Raw genomic sequence first — 11,496 nt, 5'->3', positions numbered from 1 at the left:
CAAGTCCCATCTTTCTTTGGCACAATAATGATGGGTGACCCACATGGTGATGTACTCAATCAAATGACACCCTATTCCAGTAGTCGCATCAATTGTTTCTTCACCTCACTTTCTTTTATAACAAACTACCTGTACAACCCAATATTTAGTAATGGGGAGTTTGGAAATAGCTGGATCTCATGCTCCACTTCTCTCTTAGATGGTAACCCTTTAGGTTCACAAAACACATCCTTGTATGTCTGTAGCAACTCTTCCAATTGTAGTTTATGTTTATTAGTACACCCCTCTGGGTATGCCTTTCCTCTTATTGACTCATCTTCAGACTAAATTTCTCTTAAAAACAATAAATCATACTTCTTGCTAGAACTGGTCAATTTCTTGGCTTGGTTGGCACTTACCAGTGATATTTTCGACTTGCCTTTGTGCGCGTTGATGATGAACGATTTTCTATCCTTGACAAGTCGATACTAATTGCCTCTCCTCATGAATATTGCATCATGCAATGTACATGTATGGACTCCCACAAATGACTCCACATGCATCAAGGGGAACGCCATCTAGGTCTACTTCAATAAAATTAGCACTGATAACAAATTTATTTTTACATTGTTTTGTTACCTTCAACTCTGCATCCTTATTTACCCATCCCAATGGCCATGGGTTTGGATGATCACAAACTTACTGCCCCAACTTCTTGACCAATTTTGTTGCAATGAGATTCACCTGCGATCCTGAGTCAAATAGAGCATCAATATTTGTCTTCTTGACCTGTACCTTTAGATGGAATAGTTTGGTCATTCCTTTATCTTCCTGTTGCTAAAGACTACTCAGATTCACCTCCTTCTGCACTGACGTACAAATGATCTTCTCATTCACATCCGAGTTGATTTCAACATGGTTGCTCGAATCAGTGGCCATGATATTATTCTTCTTGTTACCTTTCTTCTTGTTCTTCAGGTTTAACTCTGGATGTAGCTTCCAATATTTTTCCTCTGTATGACCATCGATGTTGCAGTGGTTGCTAAGTTATTTGCACTCGTGTGTTATTTCTATCATCTTCTTATATTTTTCCCCTTTTTTCATCTTGGTACCCTCCTTAGAAGCTTCTTGTTGCTCCTTTTGCTTCGATCCACTTGATTGCTCTCTTTCAGGCCTATGTTCTCCAGGTATTGTGCTTGTACACTAGCCTCATCCACTGATTTGGGCTTGAACAACATCACTTTCTCTCGCTGATGGCAATGCAAACCACCTAACTACTTAAGGAGTACGTCTGGGTTCTTTGGAGAGATACCCAACATTATAGCCATGTTTTTGAACTATGTGGTGTACTCCTGCATGCTTTGGCTGATTCTTTCCTGAAGTAATGTCACTCTATCCATTGGTCCTCCATGTAACTGATGGGATAAAAATGTGACTTAATGAGGGTTTTGAAATCCTCCCACTTAGCCACTGGAGGTTCTCCCTCCAACCTCAGGTTTTCCGTGTGGCTCTTTGACCAAGTTAGTGCATGGCCCTCTAATTTCAACTGCGTGAATGAGATCTTTTTCCCATCCTTGATCTGATGGATGCTGAAATAAACTTGTAGTTGCTGTAACCAATGGTTCATCTTCATAGCGTCAATATCGCCATGGTACAACTTAATATCAATTGTTTCTTCCATTTTAAATAGGTATTAATTCACAGCACTTGAACTGGGTTGATCTTTTTCGGGTTCTTTCTTCGGTTGGTTCTATGTGTCTTCCCGATCTCCGATCCCCCTTCTGATTTGTCCTTTGCATTTGAACCCCCATATTCTCCAAATATCCCTAGCTTATTATTTAGGGCTTCCATGACAAGGTTTACATTGCGGTTTATATCCGTGACTTGTTATTCGAGTCGCGAAAACCTCACCTTTGTAGGATCACGAGGTTTGTTTACAAATTCGTCAGCCATGATTAGGCTTTTACGATTTTCGACCCCGCCAAACTAGATCCCATGAAAATATATGCAAATACATAAATAAACCTTCTTTGATAACAAATTATCTGTAAACTGTCATGGATATTCCACTGGACAATTCGTCACAACATATCTGACAATATTATATTAAAAATATGAAGTTCTACAATATTACAATTTTATTTAATTTCTAGATCTGTAGATCCTACTGTAATTAGTGCATGCATGCAAATGGAATTTATGTATAAAAGTAGAGAACAAAAAAATAAACTCACACACACACAAAAGACATGAGATATGCTCTCTGGGAACCCTTTTGGGAGAAAACCCAACGAGAAGGTAAGGTTGCTTCGCTCTCTTTCTCTATATGGAAATATGACTGTAGGTACAAAGAAGTAATGTTTGTTGCATGTGGGCTACCACAATGCATAGATCCTCTATGTGTGCTCTACCTCCTATCTCTCCTGGCTATCTTTGCTCAGCTATGGAACAAAATTCTCTCGAAAGAATGGAATGTCTCTTCCTCCTAGTGGCCTATTATAACACAACCTGATAGCCTACTAGTGGTTAATTTTGACTGCATTAAATCTTAACTAGAGTTACAATATAGACTCTTTTAGAGTATTTTACATCATAATCACATGGCTAGCCCCTTTTCTGTGAATAATGGGCCTGATGCGGCATCCTCCCGAACTATAGGTGTGAAAACAAGAAGGTCAACTTCTCAGTAGCATAAATTTTGCATACAAACTCCAATTAACGCACTTCTTGCCCTGCTAGAAATATATTTGTGTGTAGAATAGAATTAAATGATGTGGTGCTAAATATACAAAATTTTACCCCCAAAACATGTCCTTTGATGCCTCAAAATGCTCTTGGCATGTTTGAGACCCCACTTTGCCAAACTGGGTCCCGCTAGTAAAAACAGTCTCGTGAGATGATTCCTCCACTTTTTCCACTCCAAATTCATTGAGATGGATGAAAAACAATATAATGATCCAATACATATTAGAAAGCCTAGATCTATTATAATTTTTTATCCTGTTTAATTTTGAGAAGCCTCTTTCACACATTATTTTGCTTGTTGTGATAATGAGAATAGCTTGTCATAATCGCATCAAATATGGAAAGCCTTCAAACCATTCAGATTCATATACACATAGATCCCATTCTCCATACATACGCATTTTGGGGTATTATTTGGAAATAATACAAATAAATAAATTCATCCATTTCACCCAAACATCAAGCAGTGTCCACAATAGCTGATTTCCCAACTGTGACGACCCCTCCCACATTTACCCACTTTTACAGGATATTTTGGGTAAACATGATTCGAGTGTCACTATGATATGACCCGACCTACAAGTTCCAATTATGGAAGGGGGTCAACAAACTAATTTTTTTTTTATACCTCTTAGGAGCACTAAATCATCCAGCAGTCAATCCACAACCTCTAATGATTATATCCTGAGTTGGAACTCCTTTTTCACAAACCTATCACCCAAACCACACCCTTGACACATTATGGATGAGGGTATGAGGCTCCAAATGCACCCATAAGCCTTCCTGAATCTAGTTACGACAAGAATTCCCTAAGTTTGTGCATGCGATGGTGAGATTTATGCCACTTTTTCAGGTTAGCCTCCATACCACTGCCTAGAACTTCCTATGACTCTCCAGAAACTTAAATAAGATGATAACAATGCCAACCATTCAAAACTTAAGCAAGATCTTAACCTAGACATGCCTAATTCATGATAGACATTTCATCAAACATATGATAAATATGCAAGCTATAGGTCCTGAATGCATATCTGGTCATAAACTTCTGAACTACATCTTAGAATCACCAAGAAGGCTCTATTCCCTCTCAAGATAGGTGCAACAATGATTATTATCCCTTGAATTTATCAACCATCTTATAACTTATCAAATCATGAAAAAGATCCTTGGTGAGAACTCATCATATAACCAACCAGGGCTTCCAGAGGCCAAATCACCTCAACCCTTAATCACAGTGATTTTACCTGACCAGTCCAGAAATCGCTAACATCCACCAGATTGGTCTCTTTCCAAGTTGTCCAAAGCTCAAGGGACTCCATCTCAACCCACATCCTCCAAGGACCCAAGTTGTTATAGGGATCCATAGAACTACCATCTCAACCCACAACCTCTAGGGACCGAAGTTGTTCTAGGGCTCCAGAGATCCTATCCCAACCCACAACTGTATGGAATCTGAGAACCAATCAGAAAGCCAAATGGGGAACCCACTACACCATGGATATCTAAGAAATGGCACGACAAGGCTTAAGCCACTGTCACTCTAGGCAAGTATCCATGTCAATGACATCAAATGACCAAGGAGCCACATGCACATACCATTCATCCAAAAACTAGCAAGCAAATCACATATGCAACTTGTTAACTTCAAAGTATCCCTGTTGTAGCTGATAATCGAACCTTCTCTTACTTTTCCCACAAATTCCTTGCTTGCCCTTTGCTTACATTCTCCAAGTCAAATGAATTCTATAATGTTCCAAGATTGCTCCAAGAATTCTCTAATTGTGCAATAGTGTAAGAGAGGAAAGCTAAAACTCACACAAATCTAGCAATTGTTTCTTTGATGCCTTTCTATTATTGATGTCTTCATTTTATTTTATTTTCCTCTATTTTTCCTCTAATTTCCATTGCATGCAAATTTGTGTCTCTTCACTTTCCTCTTGTCCTAGTTTCCTTTATTTTCATAATTAAATGCCAATTATTGCCTCTTTTCCTTTTTCAATTTCCATAGCCATTAATGAAGCACAATTGATGCCCACTATAATGTTTAACCACCATTCAACTTGAAATATGTTTCCCATGAACTTGGTATTATTTTATTAACATGGAAAATCAACCAAGGTTTGTTACAAACCGCTCACCCTTGGAGGAACACTGTCATCGGTGTTCTATGATGCCTATAACCAGCAAAACATGTTTCCCATGTAGCTTTATAACATAGCTCGATGCAACATTTACAACATACCAAATTGCTAAAAAAATCATGACCACCATACTTCTTATTGGGGATTTATAACACAACTCAATGTAATATGTACAACATACTTCTTATTGCAACTTCATAAAATAGCTCATTGCAGTATTTACATTACACATATGCATATATAAATATATAACCAAAATACATCTACTCAATCAATAAGTAAAGAAGGATACAAATCCCGCATCTGATCAGTCATCTCCCATGTAGCTTCATCGGGCCCAAAGTGCTTCCACTACAATTTAACCTACTTTATTGCCAAGTTCTGAAGCACGAGTTGTTTCCGATGCAATATGCATTGTGGTTCTGGCTAGAACTCTCCCTCTATTTCCACGTGAAATATAGACTAATGAATCACATGATCAACTTCCTAGAAATATCTCTTAAGAAATGAATCATGGAAAACATCATGGACTTTCACTATTAGAGAAAGTGAAACTATGTAGGCCACTGATCCAATTCTCTTAAGCATCTCAAAAGGCCCACAATACTGAGGTGTCATCTTGACACATGATCCAATCCTCAAGGATCTCCTCTTGGGCTTGATTTGAAAGTACACATGCTCTCAAACCTTAAACTCCTTGAATGCTCTATGTTGATCCTCATAACTCTTCTACATGTCCCGTGTTGCCATCAAATTCCTTCTAATAACCTACATATCCTACTCCATCTCAACCAAAATATCTGGCCCAATCAACACCCTGTTCACATAATCACTCCGATTGATAGGAGTATTACAACTCTGCCCATAGAGAGCCTTAAATGGACTCATCCTCAAGGACTCTTGATACCAATTGTTATAAGAAAACTCCTCCACTAGAAGATACTCCTCCCACTTACTCTACTGATGCATGACATACATCCTCAACATATCCTCAAGAATCTTTTTAACCCTCCTTGTTTGTCCATATGTCTGCGAATGATAAGTTGTACTGAAGTGAACCTGGAATCTCTATCTCATATGATATTCTTGGGAAGACCATGCAATCTCACTATCTCCCTTATGAATATCTGAGCTACCTTACAAGCTGAATTATTAGACTTCAGTGCAATGATGTGAGCTACCTTGCTCAACCTGTTAACCACAACCATAATGAAATCTTGTTATCTTGATGGCCTCAACAAGCCTGTAATGAAGTCCATGGAAATGACCTCCCATTTCCATTCTAGAGTTGGAATAGGCTACAATAAAAAAACTAGATTCTTACACTACTTTCACATGCTGACAATCCAAACGTCTTGTAGCAAACTCAACCACCTCTTTCTTCAAGTTCAGTCAATGATAGAACTTATTAATAGCTATCAAAGTATCATGATATCTCAGGTGGCATGAATATGGCTTGATAGGAAATTCCCTTCAAATGAGCTTCTTCAACTCACTGTAATATGGCACATAGATCCTTTTCCTAAATCTCACCAAGCCATCTATCGTTAGGTGATACTCCTCATCCCTATCACCTTCACCCTGTTGTTGTAACTTGTGCTTTAGCTACTGGTACCTCTCATCATGTTTCCCTAAATGCAAGATCTGCTCTTGTAAATATGCCCCATATGAATTCATAACTGAAATGTGATTCACCTGCACTCTCCTACTAAGAGCATAAGCAACCTTGTTCTCCTTGCCCTTGATGTATCTGATCTCAAAGTCAAACTTACTAAGGGTATCCAACCATCTTGTTTGTCTGGAATTCAGATTAGGTTGGTCAAATAAGTACCTCAACCCACTATTATCACTCATCAAGACAAACCTCTTGCCATGGAGATAATTCCTCCACATCTTCAACACAGGAATTATAATTTCCAACTCAAGATCATGAATCACATAGTTCTTTTCATGCTCATTCATCTTCCTTGAATCATAGCATACCAGCTTCCCTTCCTGCATCAGGACTCAACCAAGTCCTTCCGGCCAAGATTTTGCACATACCACAATCTCCTTATCAAGATCTGTAATCTTCAAGACTAGAAAATTTGTAAGCAAATTCTTCAACTGCTCAAAACTAGTTGCACACTCAGTCCATTCAAACTTCTTCCCTTTCTTCTACAAATATTTAATAGGATAGCCAATCCTCGATAAGTTCTTAATGAGCCACCTGTAATAACCTGTTAGTCCCATGAATGATCGAACCTCATCCATATTCCTAGGAATTGGCCACTCCATGATAAATTTAATCTTTTTCGGCGCCACTATTATCCCTTCCTTAGAAACAACATTTCCCAAGTAATGAATCTAAGACTAAAAGAAATTGTGCTTGTTGAGCTTGGCATACAACTGATGCTCTCTCAACAATCTCAACACTACTACTATGTGATGTGCATGTTATTCTACATTCTTGCAATATACCAATATATCATCAACAAAGACTATCACAATCTTGTCTAGATAAGGATGCAACACATTGTTCATTAAACACATGAAGGTGGTTGGAGCATTAGTATGACCAAAAGGAACCACCGCAAACTCATACCTCATATGGAATGCACCTGATGATATCTTGATCCTAGATCAATCTTTTACCCCCAAAAAATGTCGTTTTATGCCTCAAAATTCTCCTAGAAGGTTTCAGACCCTGTTTTGCCAAAATGGGTCCTGCCAGTAAAAAGGGTCCCATGAGATGATTTCTCCATTTTTTCCACTCCAAATTCATCGATATGGATGACAAACAATATAATGATCCAATCCGTATAAGAAAGTCTAGATATATTATCATTTTTTGTCCTGTTTAATTTTGAGAAGCCTCTTTCACACAATGTTGTACTTGTTGGGATAATGAGAATAGCTTGTCATAATTGCATCAATTATGGAAAGCCTTCAAACCATTTAGGTTCATGTCCACATAGATCCCCTACTCCATACGTATGTTTTTTGGGGTATGATTTAGAAATAGTACAAATAAATTCATCCATTTCACCCAAACATAAAGCAATGTCCACAATAGGTGATTTTGCAACTGTAACGACCCCTCCCACATTTACCCTCTTTTACAATCTCTCTGGGGTAAACATGAGTTGAGTGTCACTATGATATGACATGACCGTCAAGTTCCAGTTATGAAAGTGGGGCTGACAAATCGATTTTTTTTTAATACCTCTCAGGAGCTCTAAATCACCCAATAGTGAATCCACAATCTCTGATGAGAACTCCTTTTTCACAAGCCCAACACCCCAACCACACCCTTCACACATTGTGCATGTGGTTATGATGCTCCAAATGCACCCATAATCCTGCCTACATCCAATTACGACTAAATTTTCCTAGTTTTGTGCATGTGATGGCAAGATCTATGCCACATTTTTCAGGTTATCCTCGAGGCCACTGCCCAGAACTTCCTATGACTTTCCAAAAACATAACTAAGATGATAACAATGCCAACCATTCAAAACTTGAGCAATATCTTGACCTAGACATGCCTAATACATGATATAATTTTTTTTCAAACATTGGTAAACATAGAATTTATAGGTCCTGAATGAGTATCTGGTCATAAACCTCTGAACTTCATATGAGAATCACCAAGAAGGCTCTTGCCCTCTCAAGCTAGCTAAAACAACACTTATTATCCGCCATCTAATAACTTATAAAATCATGAACAAGAGCATTAGTGAGAATTCATCATAAAACCAATCAGGGCTTCCAGATGCCAAACCATCTCAACCCTTAATCACAGTGATTCCACTTGACCAGTCCAAAAATCACTAACATCCACCAAATTGGTCTCTTTCTGAATTGTCGAGAGCTCTAGGGATTCCATATAAACCGATGTCCTCCAGGGACCCAATTTGTTACATGGCTCCAAAGAACTACCATCTCAACCCACAACCTCTAGGGACCCAAGTTGTCCCAGGGCTCTAGAGATCCTATCCCAACCCACAACCATATGGAACCTGAGAACCAATTAGAAAACGAAATAGGGAACCCACTACACCATGCCTATCTAGGAAATGGAAAGGAAAGTCTAAAACCACTGTCATTCCAAGCAAGTCTCCATGTCTATGATAACAAATGACCAAGGAACCACATGCATATACCATGCCTCCAAAAATCAGCAAGAAAATCACACATGCACCCTGTTACCTTCAAAGTATCTCTTGTTGTAGCTATTGATCCAACCTTTTCTTTCGTTTCCCACCAATTCCTTACTTTTCCTTTTCTCTCTTTCTCCAAGTCCAAATGAATGCTAGAATTCTCCAAGAATGCTCTAAGTGTGGAAGAGTGTATGAAAGAAAAGTTAAAACTGACAAAAAGCTAGCAATTGTTTCTCTGATGCCTTTTTATATTGATTTGTCCTTTTTCTTTCATTTTCCTTCATTTTTCCTCTAATTTCCCTTGCATGCAAATTCGTGTCTTTTCACCTTCCTCTACCCATATTTTCCTTTGTTTTCATAATTAAAAGCCAGTTATTTCCTCTTTTCCTTTATAAATTTCCATAGCCATTAATAAACCAAAAGTGATGCCCACTATAATATTTACCCACAATTCAACTTGGAATATGTGTCCCATGACCTTGGTCTTATTTTATTAACATGGAAAATCAACCAGGGGTTTTTACAAACCCCTCCCATTTGGACGAACACTGTCATTGGTGTTCTATGATGCCTATAACCAACAAAACATGTTTCCCATGGAGTTTTATAACATAGCAAGATGCAAGATTTACAACATACTAAATTTCTGAAAAAAGCATGACCACCATACCGCTTATTGGAGCCTTATAACACAACTAAATGCATCATTTACACCATACTTCTTATTGTAGCTTTGTAACACAACTCATTGTGGTATTTACAATACATATATGCATATATAACCAAAACACATATACCAACACATCTGCTCAACCAACAAATAAAGAAGGACTCAAAGCACACATTTGATAATTCATCTCCCATGTTGCTTCATCTGGCCCAAAGTGCTTCCACTACACTTTAACATGCTCTATTTCTCGGTTTCAGAGCATGAGTTGTTTCTGATGCAATATCCATTATGGTTCTGGTTGGAACTCTCCCTCTAGTTCCACTTGCAATACAGACAAATCAATCACATGATCAATATCCTGGACATATCTCTTAAGCAATGAAACATGGAAAACGTCATGGACTTTCACTATTGGTAGAAGTGCAAGTTTGCAGTCCATTGGTCCAATCCTCTCAAAGATCTCAAAAGTTCCACAATACAAAGGTGCCATCCTGGAACCTAATCCAATCCTAAATGAGCTCCTCTTGGGCTTGATGTGAAAGTACACATGCTCTCAAACCTTAAACTCCTTTAATGATCTATGTTGATCTACATAACTCTACTGCATGTCATGTGTTGCCTTCAAATTCCTTCTAATACCTACATATCCTACTCAATCTCAACCAACATATTTGGCCCAATCAACATCATGTTCACTGGATCACTCCAACTGATGGGTGTATTAAAACTCTGCCCATAGAGATCCTCAAATGGACTCATTCGCAAGGACTCCTACTAACAATTTTCATAAGCAAACTCCACCAGTGGAAGATACTCATGCCACTTCCTTTGTTGATGCATGACATACATCCTCAACATATCCTCAAGAATCTTGTTAACCCTCTCTGTTTGTCCATATGTCTATGGATGATAAGTTGTTATGAAAGCTAACTTGATCCCCAAGCATGTGAACAACTCCTTCCAAAACTTGGAAGTGAACTTGGAATCTCTATTTGATATTATCATCTTGGGAACACCATGCAATCTCACTATCTCCCTGATAAAGATCTGAGCTACCTCACTAGCTAAATTAGTATACTTCACTTCAATGAAGTGAGCTACCTTGCTCAACTTGTCAACCACAACCATAATGGAATAATGTTATCTTGATGTCCTTGACAAACCTGTAATGAAGTCCATGGAAATGACCTCACATTTCCATTTTGGAATTGGAATAGGCTGCAATAGACTAGCTAAATGCTTAAACTACTTTCACATCCTAACAATCCAAACATCTTGCAGCAAACCCAGCCACCTATTTCTTCAAGTTCAGTAAATGATAAAACTTCTTAACAACTATCAAAGTCTTATGATATCTTGTGTGGCCTGAATATGGCTTGATATGAAACTCCCTCAAGATGAGATTCATCAACTCATTTTTATCTGGCACATACATCTTGTTCCTAAATATCACCAAGACATCTACCATGGTGATACTCCTTATCCCTATCACCTTCACCTTGCTATTGCAACCTGTGCTTCAGCTGCTGGTACCTCTTATCATGTTGCTCTGCATGTAATATATGCTCTTGTAAATTTGGCCCATATGAACTCATAGATGAAATGTGATTCACTTTCACTCTCCTACTAAGAGCATATGCAACCTCGTTCTCCTTTCCCTTGATGTATCTGATCTCAAAGTCAAACTTACTGAGGGTATCCAACCACCTTGCTTGTTTGGCATTTAGATTAGGTCGGTCAAATAAGTACCTAAACCCACTATGATATGTTAGGTCCCTAAAATACCAGCGTATCCCCTTATTTTTATTGTTATGTTAGC

Source organism: Pinus tabuliformis, chromosome 3_1 (genome assembly GCF_031772625.1).
Source record: "Pinus tabuliformis cultivar Carrire ecotype Pingquan chromosome 3_1, CPIR1, whole genome shotgun sequence".
Lineage (NCBI taxonomy): Eukaryota > Viridiplantae > Streptophyta > Pinopsida > Pinales > Pinaceae > Pinus > Pinus tabuliformis.
This window is presented reverse-complemented; position numbering follows the sequence as displayed.